General features: G+C 37.7%; 1 protein-coding gene across 2 annotated transcripts in view; it reads left to right on the top strand.

Moving 5' to 3' along the window:
* Positions 1-19,672, top strand: part of eIF2Bbeta (eukaryotic translation initiation factor 2B subunit beta) — a 280,714-nt gene that overhangs the window by 74,217 nt on the left and 186,825 nt on the right. The gene's annotated exons all lie outside the window — the stretch shown is intronic.

Below are 19,672 nucleotides of genomic sequence, written 5' to 3'. Positions count from 1 at the left end.
TAAAATTTACATTAATTAAAAACTTAAAATAAATACTTTTGTACAATAATTCTAGTTTATAATTCAATTATATTAAATTGAATATTATTTCAAAAATTTCAATAGAAAAATTAAAGATATTAGTTAAAAATATTTAAATTTCCCGCTGTGAGACTTTTGTTGTGAAGTGTACTTGGAAATGTATGTGCACTCATAGACATGCCCACTTTGGGTTTTTGTTCGCTTTGATGCACTGTACAAACATAATGTGAAGCTCGATGTATAAACGATAGCAGTATTATAAACTCGGTTGTTTGTTTTCTGCTAGTGCTCAGCTACAAATTTAAAATTTTGAAGTTTAAAGTGTTGTAATATAATTTAAAATTGTACCATCATGACTACTATGAAAAAAAGACATATCACTATCATCAAGAGTGGGAACATGATTATTTCTTTATTATGATCAAAGATAAATGTTGTTGTTTGATTTGCAATGGAAGCGTTTCTCTGCCGAAAAAAGGGAACTTGGAACGACACTTTAAATCGGTGCACAGCAGCTATAAAATGGCGTATCCACGTAACTGTGATTTACGAAAAGTCAAAATTCAAGAATTGAAGAGTGAGCCATATTCTTGCCAAACATAAGAAACCCTTTAGTGATGGTGCAATTTTTAAAAAAACATTTCTTGCAGCATCTGAATCGTTGTTTTGTAATTTTGAAAATAAATCAGAAATAGTTGCTGCTATCAACGAAATATAGTTGCAAAACGAGTAAAAGAAATAAATTTGGATCTAAAAGAGCAATTAATGCTGGATATTAAGCATTTTCAGGCCCTTTTACTTCAGTTGGACGAATCTACTGATGCAGTTGACATTGCCCAAATGATTATTTTTATTAGAATGGTTTTTAAAGACTTTTCTACTAAAGAAGAATTTCTTACTATCATTCCAATAAAGGGCAAACACGAGGCGACACGGCAAGACCATTCAACTGCCGCTTTATAAACTAGTGTCAGTTACCACAGACGGAGCACCAGCTTTAACAGGTCATTGCAACGGTTTTATCACATCGTCCAAATCACACAGCACTTGTTGATGTGCTAAAGTTTTAAATATGAAAGAAATTATGAACGTAGCTTTCAAGATTTCTAATTCAATTTGGGCAAAAACTCTGCAAAGGTGCCTTTTTAAGTTTCAAATGGAAAAAAGTGATAATGATGGACCTTAGTTGCTTATGCGTACTGATGTCAGGTGGTTAAGTCAGGGCAAATTTCTTCAAAGATTTAGGGATTTAATTGAAAAAATTAAACAATTTCTTGCTGATAGGGGCAACTAATACGAATATTAAAGGATGATATTTGGCTATTGGATTTAGCTTTTTTGACTGACATAACCAGTAAATTAAATGAATTAAACCTAGAACTTTGGTCCCAGGAAAACAATTTTTGATATGATTAGTTCTATCAATGCTTTTAAAGAAAAATTGAATCAACTGATAGTGAAGCTTGAAAATAACAATTTATATAATTTTCCGAATATGACCGCACAGTTAAGTAGTTCTGCTTTTGCTAATTTCAATGGAAATAAATATATTGGTGAAATTTGGAAAGTAATTGCAGAATTTGACGACCACTTTCAGGATTTCAAGAAACTTGAGAATGTAATTCTCTTCATGAGTTTTCCTTTTGATACCAACGTAAAGCCAGAAATAATAGCAGAAAACCTTTCCTTTATTTTTGATGTGCATATTGTTATGCTAGAAGAAGAAGAAATAATAACAATAAGAAATGATGTTTATGTCAAAGCAAGGACACACGAAGAGAGATTTTGGAAATATTTACCGGAATGCAAGTATCCCAACTTAAGAAAATGTGCGGAAAATATTAACGCTCGTTTTGGTTCGACATACTTGTGCTAATCGGCATTTTCACAAATGAACATTATTAAGTCAAAATGTCGTACCACATTAACATTCGAGCATTTGGAGTCATGTTTGAGAAATGCATTGGCTAATTAGACACAAAATTATGCAAAAATTGTGAACTCGTTGCAGTGTAGAATAAGTAATGCTGGTTCATCGGGCAATTTATTTTAATCAGTGTGGTTAAAAAACTGCAATATTCTTTTAAGCATCATAACTAATTAATATTACAATAATTATAATAATATATTGTAATAATAAATAATATTACGATAATTTTTTCTTTGTCTAAACATAAATTAGAAATCTTATACCTTATACTCCAATTTTGAAAAAGGTAGATCTCTGGTATATCTGTATGGACAATGTAGATCTTATGCAAACATTAGTTGGCACTCCTGATCTATAACAACCCCTTACTAACTTGTTGTCTCTATCATATCTCCCCTCTTCCTCCTATCCACCAGACTGTAAATTGCATCTTCTCAATCTTTCCTCCTATTCGACATTCCAGATCAAAAACTACTTTAGTCACTCGCCTCTGGACCCTTTCCAACATCTCTTGGTTCTTTTGAAAACTAGGTGACCAAATCTGGGCACAGTAGTCTATGCGTGGCCTAATCAAAGCCTTATACAATGGAACAAGAATCTCCCTACTTCTACAAGTCCGTGTCCTCTGCATCATTCCCAGAAGTCTTTGTGTTGTCTTCACAATTTTGGCTATGTGTCCCCTAAATTTCAAATCCTTATCCTCTATCACCCCAAGATCTCTTATTTCCTCCACCTCCTACAATATATCCTAACCAAGCATAAAGTCTGTACCCCATCTTTGTTTCCCAAATTTTAAAACCTTACATTTTGCAACATCGAACTTGCATTCCCATTTCCATGCCCAATCACTCAATTTATTCAGGTCTTCTTGTAAAGCCAACATCTTCTCTACTCTTCATGATTCATCCCAAATTTCCATCAACTGCAAACAACTGAATATCTCCATCCAAATCTTCGCCAATATCATTAATATACTAGTGATTGCTCCCCCATACATAACTTGCTGATACCTATAAGATAGCCGGTCTCCAATCCAATGCACTAATCTGATATCCAACCCCATCCACTCTAGTTTGACTATCAACTTATCACGCAGTAATCTATCAAAAGCCTCTGCGAAATCTAAGTATATTACTGTGTATCCCTCTCCTCTGTCTAAGAAGCAGTCACCTTATTGTAATAAGTAAGTAGATTACTAAAACATGACCGCCCTTTAGCAAATCCATGCTGTCCATCAAAGATAATGTCATTGTTGTCAACCCAATTCTGGATCCTAGTTCTGACAAGCTGTTGGAGATCTAGGATCCAATTCTGGATCCTAGTTCTCAAACAACTTAATGATAACACCTGACACACAGATAGCCCTATAATTTGATGCTTGAGTTCTATCACCTCCCTTATGAAGCGGCACAATCTTGTCCTCCTTCCACTCCTTAGGAACTTGACCCAGTGCACTCAGATTAAAAAAATATGTCAAGGCAGCTGTCAACTCCCATTCCTTCAAAATACTTGGTGATATATTATCAAGTCCAACAACCTTATTAACATCTAGTTTGCTCAACTTCCCATACACCTCTTGCTCACTTACGGTCAGCCTCTCTTCCCCATCATCAACTGCTCTTAATCTCTCGAGGAAGTCACATTCAGAAGATTGAAAGACCTTTATGAACTGCTCATTAAGTATCTCCACTATATCTTTGTGTCATCCTTCCATAATCATCCTTTTTTTTTTTTTTTTTTGGTGGCTACATATTGAAAGAAGTCTAAGATTCTTTTTGGCTTCATTAGCCAACTGCTGCTCATACGTCACTCTTACTACTCTTACCAACCAAGTTACCTGCCTTGCCTGGTCTTTGTAATCCTCATGGAATTGGTTATTACCACTTGTCTTATGCTGCCTCCATAATGCCCTTTTTCTCTGTATCATATGCTAAATCTCTTGATTCATCCATTTCACACCTACCCTATTTAACCTTCTGACCCTTGGAATATATTTAGACATTGCTTGTACAAGATAGTTCTCGAAAATCCCTCATGCTGCATTGATCTCTTTTCCAGCTAACTCCTTATTCCATGCTACACCCACAAGCTGTCTCCTGAGCTCTTCATAATCCCCCTCCCCACTTGTAGTTCCGCATATACCCTTTTCTCACAGAGGTCCTCACATTGCTGGCAACACCCAGGTAATCACCTCATGGTCTCTCTCACCAAGTTATGTTCTTTCTCTTGGTTATATCAGTTGATTTAACATAATTTTTGTTCTAGGTATCTATTAGAATTTTCCAGACCCCCTCGATATATATATATGAGGTAGTATCAAAAAGTTTCGATACTAGGTTTGTAACACGCCAACAGATGGCAGCACAAGGCTGCATGCACAGTCACAGGGAGCACCTACCTTCATAAGTCAGTGTGCCAAAAGACATCGGGAGCTGTGCAACTGATGCTATTCTGACCTGCATTACCACATCTGCGATTTCATCATGGACAGCAAGTTAGAACAAAGAGCAAATGTGAAATTCTGCATGAAACTGGGCAAATCTGCCACAGAGACGTTTCACATGATTCGGCAATTTTACGGCGATGCTGCAATGAGTCGTTCGAGGTGTTTTGAGTGGCACTTGTGCTTTGAGAGCAGAAGAACATCGCTTGAAGACGATGAGAGATCAGGAAGACCTTCAACGAGCTGAACCCCAAAACAATGTCGAAACCTATGAGGATCGTCATAGAACACAACACACAACATTGCTGCCATTGTCAGTGTGTCATACGGAACAGTCCAGGCAATCCTCACGTATGATTTGAACATGCACCGTGTTGCTGCCAAGTTCGTCCCCAGGCTGCTAATTCAGGAGCAGAATGAACACCGCTTCGAAGTCTGCCAAGAACTCCGTCAGTGTGCCGTGGATGACCCATCCTTCATGTTGAGGATCATTACCAGTGATGTATGGATATGACCCTGAGACGGAGCAACAGTCTTCACGGTGGAAGAGTCCATCTCCACGACCGAAAAAGGCGAGGCAGGTCTGCAGCTCGACCAAGAGCATGCTCATCATCTTTTTTGACATTTGCGACATTGTGCATTGAGAATTCGTCCTCAGGAGCAGGACTGTCAGTAGCTAGTTCTACTGCCAGCTTTTAAAGCATCTGAGGGAGGACATTCGTCAAAAGCGACTAGATCTGTGACGCGCGAAAAACTGGATGCTCCATGACGACAATGCACCCTGTCACCGAGCTCTCCTCACACGAGTTTCTCACCAGAAACAACATGATCTCACTTCCACACCCACCCTACTAGCCAGATTTGGCTCCTGCAGACTTCACCCTCTTCCCGAAGATGAAGATCCAGCTCAAAGGTCACCGTTTTGACACCATTGCGGAGATCCAGTGCGAATCACAGAAGTTGCTTGACATGCTTCGAAAAGAAGGACTTCCAGGACATTCCAGAAGTGTCCTGGAATGCTGGGAGCACTGTATTGATGTTCAAGGGAACTATTTTGAAGATGATAGTGTGTAAACGTAGATAAATAAAGAAATTTCTCGTAAACAGAGCTAGTCTCGAAACTTTTTAATACTACCTCGTATATGTGTGTGTGTTGTCTGACCACAGTTGAGAGACCCCTTGACACTTTTGTGCATGGCAGAAGAAGGTGAATCCATTCCAATAATAAGGTAATCAATGCATTTCATGGGATGAATGTTTATTATTGGCAAGGACTGGTGTAGTACATCATCAAGGAATAGTGATCATATGGCATCTGATGATATCCAGTGAATAGATGGATGGTAACATTTTGTTACTTATATAATAAAAATGTTATGCTTGCATTGATATAGCTCTCATTATCTCCATGGATCTATCTCTCATTGCTAAGATTACAGTAAAATTGAAATCCACTTACATAGTAATCCTTCCCATAAAGCATGATAATATGCACTTTCAGAGGGGATGTTCCATGCATTATAGTATATTGGGGCAATTCAATATGAGGTTAATGTGAAGTCACCTCCCTTCACTTCACACTTGGGTAAATGACAAAAACAAGAATATAATTTCTTGTCAAGTATAATTTTTTTCATCATCAAATTCCTGCCATGTGCCCTCAAGGGGTGTACAGGATATGATAGTACTACATGAAAAAAAATTACATCATTACTAACTTCCTGTCTGCAATTTTCCTCCAAATCAGTCTCTTACTTGTCAAGACTCCAACATTATCAGATCTTATATTTCTATTGTCTAAGGCACTTTGTACCGTATCAATCCACCTATATCTTGTCTTCCTCTGGGTCGTTTTCCTGCCAACCTGGCAGAGAACATATTTGTTTAAATATGTTTTGCTAATCTTTCTTTGCCCATTCTGTTTAAGTGACCATACCACCTGACATTAGCTCTGCTAATGCATTCCTGGATGCTGACAATGTCAAGTTCTTTCCTAATATCCTCGTTTTTAATATGATATTGCCATTATGCCATCTGTTCACGCCTATAATCTTTCTCAGGACTCTCATATCTGTGGTCTCTAGTCTTTGGTCAAGTGTTTTACTTCTAACCCAGCTCTCAGATCAGATAAGTTAAAACTGGTTGGAACACTGTCTTGTATACAGCTAATTTAGTGCTTTGACTAATTTCTCTCTTATTCCATATGAATTTATTCAATTGACTTCTCACCATACCATCTTTGCTGATTCTGTTGTCTATTTCTATATTTAATTTACCATCTTCAGTAAAAATCGTGCCTAAGTAGCTGAAATGTTTTACTTGTTCCGCAGGATCTCCATTCACAACACAGTTGACATTTTCAATGATTCTGCCTATTTTCATTGTCTTTGTCTTTTTATTGCTGACCTTCATACCATATCTATTACAAGCTATTCAATTTAGTCAGAAAATCTTGCAGACCTGTAGCGGATTTATTTAGAAGTATAACATCATCCGCATAGAGCAAAGAGCTGACATTAACATCTCCGATTTTGATATCATGTTTAATACCACTTTCCTTCATAATGTGATCCATATAGATAATGAATAACAGAGGGGATAATGTACATCCTTGTCTCACACCAGATTTAACATTAAACCATCTTCCTGTACTTCCTTCAATTCTAACTGCTGACTTACAACTCAAATAAAGACTAAGTATTGCTTGATATAATGATGCCCCATTGACACCATATAACTGTAGCATATTGAATAGCTTCTCTCTTGGCACCTTGTCACATGCCTTTTCCAAATCGACAAAACTTAAATACAGATCTTTATTATATTCCCATGCTTTCTCGACTATTTGTCGTAAAGTGAAGATCTGATCCTGACAGCCTCTATTTGACCTGAATCCAGCTTGTTCTTCACCAAGCTTTTCTTCCACAATTCTTCTCAACAGTTTCTCAAGTATACTTGCATAGATCTTGCCAGGAACACTCAGTAGGGAAATACCTCTGTAATTCTCACATTCAGTTTTATTTCCCTTTTTATATATGGGTGCTATGAGAGCTCTACTCCAATCATCGGGAATTCGTCCCTCAGTCCAGGCTTTCTGAACTATGCAGTGCAGCCACTGTAAGACTCTTATACCACCATACTTCAGCATTTCTGGTCGAATATCATCTACTTTATTAAAACACTTAAGAAATAGAACAACGTAGTTAAGGATATAAATTAAATTAAACTTTAATAAATATTTTCTGATATTTCGGCAATGCCACATTGCCATCTTCTACAGGAACTTACACAAAAAAGCATGTGCACGTAGGCACTACAAACACAGTAACTGGGAATGAAGAGATGAAGCTATTGTTCTCCTAAAAGTCCTGATGGTGCCCTCTAGCGGGCTAAGTAGGTGTTCTTGGCCGTTGGGCTGAAGGTCTGCTGATGTAAGCCTCCCAAAGTTGGGGCAGTCGCATACAACCAAATTTGTTGAGGTTTGGAGAATTTCTTAGGGCTGAGGCTGATTCCATAAATAGTCTTTCGTATTTGTATTTGCTACGGTGTATTACTGTAGCTTTCTTCCACCGTATTCTGTGGCGTGTATCCAGAGCATGGTCCGCAAGACCAGAATGGCTGTACTTGTGAAACCAGATGTAGTCCTTGTGTTCAGAAATTCTGATATTCGCTGTCCTGCCTGTTTGGCCAAAGTAAGACAGATTACAACTGCAAGGGACTTGGTATACACCAGGTAGGTCTAAGGGAGGTGGATGGTCTTTAGTGGAGCGGATAAGGGATGCCAATTTTCTGTAAGGTTTGTAACAGGAGGTCAGGTCATGCTTTTTTAAGATTTTGGTATTCTTTTCCGAGGTGCCTCGGATGTAGGGAATGGTGATGAATTTAGACTAATCCTTGTTGTGGAAGGGGGGAGGGGATCTGTGGTTTGTAGGTTCTAATATTTTATTAGAACCAACAGCATAACCAACGTATATGCCTGTCTACGAGAATCAACATCATCCACGGAGATACAATCGCACGGAAGGCCCGCCAATACGGTAAATTGAAATTGAAGCTGTCTAGACAATTAAATCGTCTAGCGTTCCTGAAACGCTGCCGGGATAATAAAGTAATCCCGAACTGTGTAAAATTTAAGCAACGGTTTGTGTCACAAAAAGCTCTCCGAATATATAACCGCGCTAGCTACGCGAACAAATCACTGCCACGCGGTCGCTCTTAGCAGACATTAACGAAGCTATTCGTGCCGTCGAAGATGAGCTTTCATACACTTTAAACCACGAACTTTGGTCGATTTTACGTGACGTCTCATGTACCGCTGCCGACAAAGAATTAAAAAAAATACGAGGCCGACAGATGAAAAAATTTGAAAAATTAAAAAAGAACTCTACCGTCCTTCCAAAACTTGCTACCAATACCGTAATCAACCTTTCTTCAGTCACCCTGAAGCAATCAACGCGCTGTCACGTGGCCACAACTTCGCGATTGCTCCCAAAAAAATACCCAGTGAGGATATTATGATCCAGATCGAACGCGGAATCCGCCTCCTTCCACATCAAGTTGCCAACAGTGTGAGACTGGATGTAGCTTGTGTCCTTTCCAAAGCAGTCCCACCAAAATCCAACATATCCAACAAGGAATATAAAGCTCTACAGGAAATGAAGAATAATAAAGAAATAGTTATCACCAAAGCGGATAAGGGAAACGCAACTGTAGTCCTTAACCAAACGGACTACACAGGTAAGCTGAATGCTCTTCTCTTAGAATGGGCTACTTACCTCCCCATCAATTACAGTCCCACCAAATCTCAAATTAGAAAACTTCACAGGCTCCTTAAGAGAGTCACTTCTTGGCCTGTAGACATTACCAACAGATTAAAACTGTTTAACTCTATACCCCCCCCCCCCCCATATTTACGGACTCCCAAAAATACACAATGAAAATGTACCATTACGTCCCATAGTGCATGGCATTGATTCCCCCACATACAAATTAGCTAAACATTTGGCCAAAGAGCTCACACACTATCACACATAAAAAAAACTCAGCCCATTTCAAAGCCAGCGTAGAAAACCTTACACTCCAACATACTGACATAATGGTCAGCTTTGATGTGTCCTCTTTATTTACAAATGTCCCAGTCAAGGAAACTTTAGAGCTAATCCAAGCTAAATTTTCTCCCGATATCTCAGCCTTATTTCAGTTCACAATGAACTCAGGCTATTTCGTTTGGCAGGGAAAATTTTACAAACAAATAGAGGGGACAGCCATGGGTTCACCACTCTCCCCACCATTGGCCAATTTCTTTATGGAGACCTTTGAAGAAAAAGCCTTAGCCTCTGCCCCACAAAAACCAACCATATGGCTTTGCTACGTTGATGATGTGTTCGCTATTTGGCCACATGGCTCTGAAACACTTCTCTCCTTCTTAACACACTTAAACAACCAACACCCCAAAATCAAATTCACTCTGGAAAAAGAGGAAAACAACAGCCTCCCTTTCCTAGACACACTAGTCACCCGCCAGCCTAATGGATCCTTGGTTTTCTCAGTTTACAGAAAACCCACCCATACAGGCAGATACATTCACCAACAATCCACCCCCCCCCCCTCACAACAATATGGAGTAGTGAAAACACTATACAACAGGGCTAAACTAATCTGTTCAAACGACTTGGCCCTAAACACTGAACTAAATCGCATCCTCAACACTTTCTCAGCCAATGGCTACCCCCCCAAAAAAATCCAAAAAATATTAGAACCTACAAACCACAGATCCCCCATCCACAACAAGGATTACTCTAAATCCATCACCATTCCCTACATCCGAGGCACCTCGGAAAAGAATACCAAAATCTTAAAAAAGCATGACCTGACCTCCTGTTACAAACCTTACAGAAAATTTGCATCCCTTATCTGCTCCACTAAAGACCTACCTGGTGTATACCAGGTCTCTCAGTTGTAATCTGTCTTACTTTGGCCAAACAGGCAGGACAGCGAATATCAGAATTTCTGAACACAAGGACTACATCCGGTTTCACAATTACAGCCATTCTGGTCTTGCGGCACCATGCTCTGGATACACGCCACAGAATACGGTGGAAGAAAGCTACAGTAATACACCATAGCAAATACAAATACGAAAGACTATTTATGGAATCAGCCTCCGCCCTAAGAAATTCTCCAAACCTCAACAAATTTGGTTGTATGCGACTGCCCCAAATTTGGGAGGCTTACATCAGCAGACCTTCAGCCCAACGGCCAAGAACACCTACTTAGCCCGCTAGAGGGCACCATCAGGACTTTTAGGAGAACAATAGCTTCATCTCTTCATTCCCAGTTACTGTGTTTGTAGTGCCTACGTGCACGTGCTTTTTTGTGTAAGTTCCTTTAGAAGATGGCAATGTGACATTGCCGGAATATCGGAAAATATTTATTAAAGTTTAATTTAATTTATATCCTTAACTACGTTGTTCTATTCCTTAAGTGTTTTAATAATGCATAACCAATGTATAAGCCTGTCTACGAGAATCAATATCATCTACTTCTGCTGCCTTTCCACATTTCAAGCCTTTGATGGCTTTTTCTACTTCAAGTACGGATATGTATTCCTGACTGCATGCCTGTTGAGTGTTTTTTTATCACTGTGCTATCACTGCTTGTTTCATTTAGCAATTTTTTGAAGCAATTACTCCATACTTCAAGGATATCTTTTTCTCCCACTTTCATGTCACCTGTATCATCTCTAACTCCTTTTACAGCACTCTTTCCTCCATTCCTAAGCTTCTTCAACAACCTCCAGAATATTTTGCCACCTTGCATGATATTTATTTTCTATATTCTTTCCAAAGTCCTCCCATGACTTTTGTTTAGCTAGTGTTACACAGTGTTTAGCATTCTTGCATTTGTCTCTATATTCTCTAAGAGCACAAGCTGACTTATTTGACAGGATCTTTTGATATGCTTTCTTCTTTTCCTTCACTGCCTGTTTAACTTCCTGTGTCCACCAGGGAGTTCTGATTTTTTTATTCTTGCAGACAACCTCACCATATGCCTCTTTGGCAGAATCAATCAAATCTTTCTTCAGAGTTTACCACTGAATCTCCAAGGTTTGATTTCTGTTCTCACACTCTTTCATTTTATCTTCAATAATCTTTGTGTATTTTAGTCTACAGTTCACATCTGAGAGCTGCTCAACTTTTATTCGCTTTAAAACTTTCTTGTATGTCATTCTTTTCAATATGAAATTCAATTTTATCCTGCTCAAGACTAAATAGTGATCACTTCCAATTTCAAATCCTCTGTACACTCTGGTGTCCTGCACCTGGGAGAAAACATCACTATCAACAATAACATAGTCAATGAGACTTTTCTTATTCCTAGCCTCTTCTCTCCATGTGAATTTGTGCACATTTTTATGCTGGAACATGGTGTTAGTAATAACCAGTCCATGTCCTGAGCAGAAATCCAACAGATATTTGCCATTATTATTAGCTTTGCTCTTTTCTCCAAATTTTCCCAAAACATTTTTGTGTCTGACAATCACTTCCTATTCTGCTATTTAGATCCCCAACAAGGACCAACTTTTCCTTTTCATTGTGTCTGTAGCTTTCTCTAGAGCCTCAAAAAATTCCTCCACTTCTACCTTAGTAGAACCTTCTGTGGGACCATAGGCACAAATTAGTTTCATTGTCCAGTTCCCCATTTTCATGTTTGTCCACATTACTCTACTTGAGACTGACTGCCATTCAAGAAGATTAGCCTCATATTTTGTGTTGAATACTATGGCTACTCCTTCTTTTCCTTGATTGTCATTACCTGAATATAACATTTTGTATTTATTGCTCAGAAAGATCTCACAAATTTTTATCTTTTTAGTTTCAATCACCCCTATTATGTTGATTTGGTACTTATCTAATTCTTCAGCTAGCTCCATTTCTTTGCCATTCAGGCTTCTTATGTTGATAGTACAGATCTTTAACTCTGGTGTTGTTGAGTTGGGGCATGCTTTCAGATTTGTTCCAGTAGCTGACTTTTCGCTGTTCGCCCTGGTTTCCTGGCAAAAACAACAGGGGCTTTGTTTAACCGGGCAAAGCCCCAGCTGGCATGAAATTTTGTCATGTTGTACCATCATTTTGTATTTTGGTTTAACCAATAAGAATACAATTTGGTCGGCTAAATCCCAAATTGCCAGTCCATCCTCGTTCGTTCAATATCCAAGTAGATACCCAACAGGGTGCACCACGAGAAGGTGAGGATTGGGCATTAGGTCAGAAGCCATGGTCAGTTCTCCGCATTCCTTTAAAGGCTATATGGAGGTCTCCTCTCGGTTATACAGCTTTGACCTTTAAGCACGCCTATAATTTTTTTAAAGTTTTCTATACTTTCATGTATCTTATGAAAAATTTTATTTTGATATTTTTTAACGTTGCCAAGACATTTTTTTTTTAATTTGACAGTTTTGAATTATTACCTTTAAATAGTAATACTGCTGAAGAAGAAATTCCTGTAAGAAAACTGGACAAAATATTAAAAAAATACAAAGTTGTTTAAATTATATAATCCAATATTCTTTAATAGGCAAAATATTTAGGGAAAAAAAAAGTATTACATTCAACTCTGAACTGCTGCAAACACTATTATAACAAGCTCCTAGATCGCCCATCCAAAATCCTATAGTCACATATTATTCTGATGAAAATCCACTTTAGTAAACTGTCCATTATTCCTGTAGTCTTATTCCTATACTCCCTAGTTTGAAATGTGACTGTAATTGCATTAACAAGCTAATGTTCTGAAAAGCCAAATATTTTTAGCTAAAGATTTCTGAATTACAAATTGTCAAAAATGGATCGTCCTGCACTTTGCATCTATTTCTGATAATTCTTTCTTGCTTGTATATTAACAAGTGGAAGGAACTGCAGTGGTCTCACTACTGTCCCTTAACCTAGGAACTTTTTTTCTTCAATATCTGAAGGAAAGAATATTCTCTCGCGACTCCAAACCAACAGTTTGGCTACTGTACATTAATGATGTCTTTGTAGTTTGGAGTTAGAGAGAACTCCATTCATTGCTACAAAAAATCAACATCCTCATATTAAGTCACACTAAAAAAAATTATCAAAAGGAATTTTCTTTCTAGATATACACCTACAACATAAATAAGATGGATCCATTTCCACTTCTATGTACCAAAAACCAACTTTTACAGGTTGCTACATCCACAATACATTAGTCCACCATCCATCTCAAAAATATTATCATTATTATGATTGAGGCCTCCATGGAGTCACAAGGATTCATCGTGGGAGGATCTATTAAACACCCTAAAAAACAGTCTATCATACCATTCCTTGAACTTATTGACTGTTCATACTTTCATCACTCTATTAGGCAATGTATTCCATGGTTCAACCACCTTCCATGCAAAGAAACCACTCCTTACCCTCTTGCTCACAACTTCCAGGGATGACCCCCCCTTGTCCTCCCTCCTTTCCCCATTCTATCAAACAAAAGAATTCCCCTCACCCCTATAACTACCTCTCAACAGTTTAAAAGACTTAATCATATCACCTTACCTTTTTATGTCTACCAAACTCTGCAGTCCACATTCCCTCAGCCTATCCTTGATACTATCTTTGTTATCTGCCTCTGCATTCTATCCACGTATAATTTATCCCCTTCAAATCCTGGAGACCCAATTTGAGCACACTAATCCAGGTGTGGTGTGATCATGGCTTTATACTGTGAAATGACAACTCTTTTATCTCTGCAGGTCAGCGTCCTTCTTAGCATTTCATTAATCCCTCACCACCTTTTGCAGTATGTTCTCTGAATTTCAGGTTTCTATTAGTCATCATCCCCAGATCCCTTGCCTCCTCCACTTCCTCCACTACAGTTCCTCCAGCAGAGTAAGTAGCCTCCCATCAAGACTTTACACTTAGCTGCATTAAACTGACCCATCTGCTCAGTTTATCCATGTTGCAATCCATTGACAGTGTCATTGATATAAAGGTTAAACAATACAGGTCCCATTCCTGAGCGTTGTGGGACCCACTTATAACCCTCCTCCTTGACTCTACTCCCCCTTACACAACTCTCTGATACCTATCAGATAGCCAATCACAAATCCAGTTCATAACCTGACATCTAAACATCCACTTTGCTAAGACTACATTGCTGTAACTTCATACCAGATGTAGCTCCCGTTGCTTCTCTCGAACCTTTTCCATCACCAGGCATGAAGCTAAATTGCTCCTAAATTGCAATCTCCACCTCCTTCCTCAGTCTTCCATCAAGAACTCTCTCCAGGATTTTCATTGTGTGGGACATCAGCTTTATTCCTCATGTGCTGCAGCTTCAATATCAACTTATCATGTTTCACCCTGTCAATTGACTTCGTAAAATCAAAAGAAAAAAAAAGCAGACTCTGCTTTTCCCTCACTTTGTCACTTTATTATAAAAGGCAATCATATTACTGAAACAAAAGTATCCATGCTGATTCTCACAGAGAATATGATACTCATCTGCCCAACACTGTAAATGATCCTTCACTAATTTCTCCAAGATCTTAACAACCACTGATGAAATACAAATTAGTCTATAGTTTGACACTTCCAGTCTGCTACCACCCTTATGCAGTGGTGCTATCTTACCATCCTTCCACTTCTTGAGCACCTTTCCCATGAACAGACTTTCATTGAAAAGCTAGGTCAACCTTGCTGTCAGTTCTTTAACATATTCTCTCAAAACCCATGGTGAAATCCTATCCAATCCCATTATTTTATTGACATCCAGAGTACTCAGTATTTGAAACACACTCTCCTTGCACTTCTAAACTTGAACCTGCCCTATCCCTCTAGTATTAAAACCTACTTCTCTAGGATGAAATAAAGTAGTCATTGAACAACTTCACTATGTCCTTTGCACTATGTCACTCTGTTACCATTTTTATCCATTATTCCACAATCATTTTTCCTCCTACCTACTGGCCACATAGTGAAAAAATTCCTTAGGATTTTCTTTTTGATCTCAGGGCCAATCTCTTCTCATATTCCAGTTTTGCCTTCCTTACCATACTTGTCACTCTCCTGGCTTGAGTCCTATATTATTTGCACATCGCTCTCCATCCCTCTTCTTATCTCTTCCATAACCTCTTTTTTATGTGCAGCTCCCGTGTGATATTGTTTTTCATCCACTTTACACCAAATTGTGTTCTCTTCTTGACTCTTGGTATACAGCTTGCTGTTCTTCTTCTTCTACTACAGCTTTTCCCACTTAAGTAGGGTCGCTGTTTGTAACCAGTCTTCTCCACCATCTCCCTCCATCTCTTCTTCTTTGGCCACCCACACTTCCTCCTCCCCTGCACATCTATCTATATGACCTTTCTTCCCACATATCTTCCTCCCTCCTCATCATATGACCAAACCATCTCAACCTTGCCTCCTGTATCTTTGCTCCTAAGTTCGTAACTTTCACCGTTTCCCCTTACATAGTCATTTCTCAGATGATCCTTTCTGGTCGCACTCCACATCCACCTAAGCATTCTCATCTCTGCTACCTCCATCCTGCTGATGTTATTTTTCTTCAGGGCCACAGTTTCCACAGCATACTTCATAGCTGGTGTTACTACTGTCCTGTAGATTTTGCCTTTTAGATTAATCGGCACCCTCTTATTACATAGCACTCCAGCCATCTCTCTCCAGTTCCTCCTGCTTGTATCCTGCATCCCACTTCCTTCTCAGCTTTACCATCCCCTTTCATTGTTGAACTAAGTATCTAAAGTCACTGACCTTCCTAATGACATTTCCTTCCAGCTCCAGATCTGTCTCCTGGCTGCCATCCACTTTGCAACACATGTGCTCTATCTTATTTCTGCTCAGTCTCATGCCTCTCTTTTCCAGTACTTCCCTCCATCTTTCCAGTTTAGCTGAACCTGGATTACTTTGTGCATATTTGGTCTCCTGGGTTCCGAGGGAAATACTGTGGAAAGGCTGCCAAGAAGAGTTACAAAGTTGATGGTATGGAATTTGGAATGTGGATTACGAAGATAGATTGAGAATATGTGGACCACAGATACTGGTAGAACGGAGTAGTGTGATAGAAGACTATAACTTCTGACAGGATGTTATAGGATATTAGTTGATGAAAATTTTCACTATAGGGAAGAGGATAAGTGTGCAGTTATGGAAGTTGTGGTTGTGTGCAGTTAAGAAAGGGATGAGAGCTAAATTTTTCTCTCACAGATCCATGAGTGAGTTGAGCCATTTGCCTGCAGAAGTAGTGAACGCATTCAATGTGAATGAGTTTAATTGAAGTTATGACAACGTGGTTTCCCTTGGTGAGTTCTTGACTCACTGAATCTGATAGTGATAAGATGACTATTAAATTATTTAAGGAATTTACAACTTATACTGAAATATCAATTAAAAGAAACTTTAATAATAAATACTTCCTATATTTCTTAATACACTGCAGCAAATTTAAATATGAAAGATTATTCATAGAATCAACCTCAGCTCTAAAAAAACTTTCCAAACCTCAACAAATTTGGGTGCATGAGACTGCCTCAAATTTGGGAAGCTTGCATCTTGAGAACTTCAGCCCAACAGCCAAGACAATCCAGTATAGGCTGCTAGGAGGCAACTTTAGGACTCTAGGAACAACAATAGTTTTCTCTCTTCTGCTTCATTTGCTTTTTGTAGTGCATGTATGCACGTGTCATAGTTGTATGTTCCCTTGAAGATGGCAATGTGACAAAATATAGGAGGTATTTATTAAAGTTTCTTTTAATTGATATTCCAGTATACGTTGTAAATTCCTTAAATAATTTAATAGTCATGTGTTACCAATGTATAAGCCTATCTACAAGTGATAATAAGGAATGAATAACCAGAGCTAAAACTAGCAATCCAGTTACAGCAGCTAAAAGGGGACCATAAGTTGGCAGCCTGTCAAGCAGTTGTCCATTGAATACTTGACCAAATACTCAGAAAATGAAATATTCAGAGCAACCACATAATTTTCCCTCTCCCTCCACATGCACACTCTATAGACCATGTCCAGAAACGGTAATTTTGGCCAAGAGAACTGCCGTGTAGTTATGCAGTGATTCATGATCAACCAGTCAGCCTTCAGTTAATAAGGGAGTGAGCAGTTGATAATTCACCTTTGTTGTTTTTCAAAGAACCAAAACGAGAGTTTGGTCATTCTGATGGGCTACTGAGTCCCATGTGATGATCTGAATATAGGTTTGTCCTGCCGTCTAGCTGGGTAGATCCCAATCACTAACTAAATTAGAGGTATTTTCACATTCCTCTGGTTTATTTAATTCTAAGTTAACTAATATGGAAATCACAAAGATGATATTAGATGAAAAATTACTATTGTTTACTTACCATCTCAGTCATATAACTCTGAATCCTTTCTGACCACTTCTACATCCTCCAAGTTGGGGAAATAAATCAATTAACCTGGACTGTTCACTAGATGTGGTCATATCAAAGCCATATAAAGAAATATGATTTTCTTATCCCAGTGTTATAAAGATATTTGATCTCTGTTACCAATTGTAATAAAGAGGGGGATTATTTATTAATTATTTATTATCAGTCCTCAATTTTTTTTATGAGATTTTCTCTATAACAATTATTTCTAATTTCCAAGTGTTTCTATTTATATGCACAAGGGTTTAATTCTAATTGGTGCAATGACTTTTTACTATTTCTTTCAGAATCCGAAAAATCACTGACTCAAGACCAAATACACGTTTAATAAAAACAAAAACAATATATACACTTCAAATAAATTTACACAAATAACTACAAAATTAACTGTATCCAAGGCCTTTAAAAATAAATGTACACTTTAGAGATCAACCATTCTCTGACTCATTCTGTTACTGGTTTGTTTAACATATACTTAATCACATATACTAGAATAAACACTTTGTTTACACAATAACAAAATGTTCATAGTCAGTTTCTTTCCTTGTTAATGCCTTTTTCAAAAATATAAGATTCTCTTCTTCTTTTTCTATAGAATCCTTTCTCATCACTCTTATGTAGCACACATTATTCCTCCTGTCTCTGAAGTAAGATATTCTGAATTTACCAAAGTATAAGTACTTTTATCTCATGCAGTTCAATTTTTGTACCAGCAAAAAAGTTTCTTCTACTGCTTTATTTAAGTCAGGGGTCATCAAACTTCTTTGACCGTCGACCCCTTCAAGTGTTTCTTGACATTTTATCGACCCCCTTCTATTTTACTATTACGTAATTATAATAGGACAAGCAAAAAAGATGCTTATGTGAATTTTTAGATTGTTTATTTTATAGTTACTGTGTTTATTGTATGTATAATATAATATGTATTATTATATTGGCTTAACGTCAAAGGGATACATTTTTGTTTTTGATGTCTTTCTTAACATTACATATTTGATAGGAGGGATAAATAATATATAAAATAAAAAATTTAATTTAGATAAACAATAACAATAATACAATCTTCCTTATATATATGAAAATAAGACTTTTATTAACTTAATATACAGTTTACTAATGTTGTCAATGTGAAGGGTGTGCTTCATGACTCTTGACAAGATTAGCAATGTTGGGTTCAAAATTAGCAAGTTTCAGCCTTAAATCGCCACGGAATTCTATATCTAGCTTATTTCTTTGTTTTGTTAAAATGGAATTAACATGGCAGAAACCAGCTGCAACCACGAGCTTGGAAATGCAAGCAAAAAGGGGAGTACCACTTCAGAAAGTTTTGGATATTTTTCTACATCATTTATATTCGTCCAAAAGTAACTTAAAGTCCTATTTTTAAAAAGCATCTTAGCTTCAAGATCAACTGACAATTCAATAAGTTCATCTTGTAAGTTACATTTGATATTTCAATATCTGCAGAAAATGGCATGATAACCCAATCTTGAATGTGCATCTTTTCAAAATCTGCAAAGCGCAATTTAAATCATTGCTCAAATTTTGAAGATGTTTTGTGTATATTTCTAAGTCTTAACTTTTACTTCCAATTGCCATAGATTCGAAAAGTACTGAAAATCTTTTCGTAACAATGATGATTTAAATAAGGCTAATTTAGCTTGGAAGCCTGAAAGAATCAGCCGAGCTTGAATAATCGTGACATCTTTACCTTGTGGACGGCCTGTATACGTCATTAAATTTTGAAAATAAGTCTGCCAAGTAGAAAATATGATTCTTATTTCTCTTCAGTTCATCACTCAAAAACAAATTAACATCTGTAAGAAACTCTAGGGT

This window comes from Typopeltis vanoorti, chromosome 8, assembly GCF_054136105.1.
Source record: "Typopeltis vanoorti isolate ZY-2024b chromosome 8, IOZ_Tvanoo_1.0, whole genome shotgun sequence".
In the NCBI taxonomy this organism is placed as follows: domain Eukaryota; kingdom Metazoa; phylum Arthropoda; class Arachnida; order Uropygi; family Thelyphonidae; genus Typopeltis; species Typopeltis vanoorti.
This window is presented reverse-complemented; position numbering and strand designations above follow the sequence as displayed.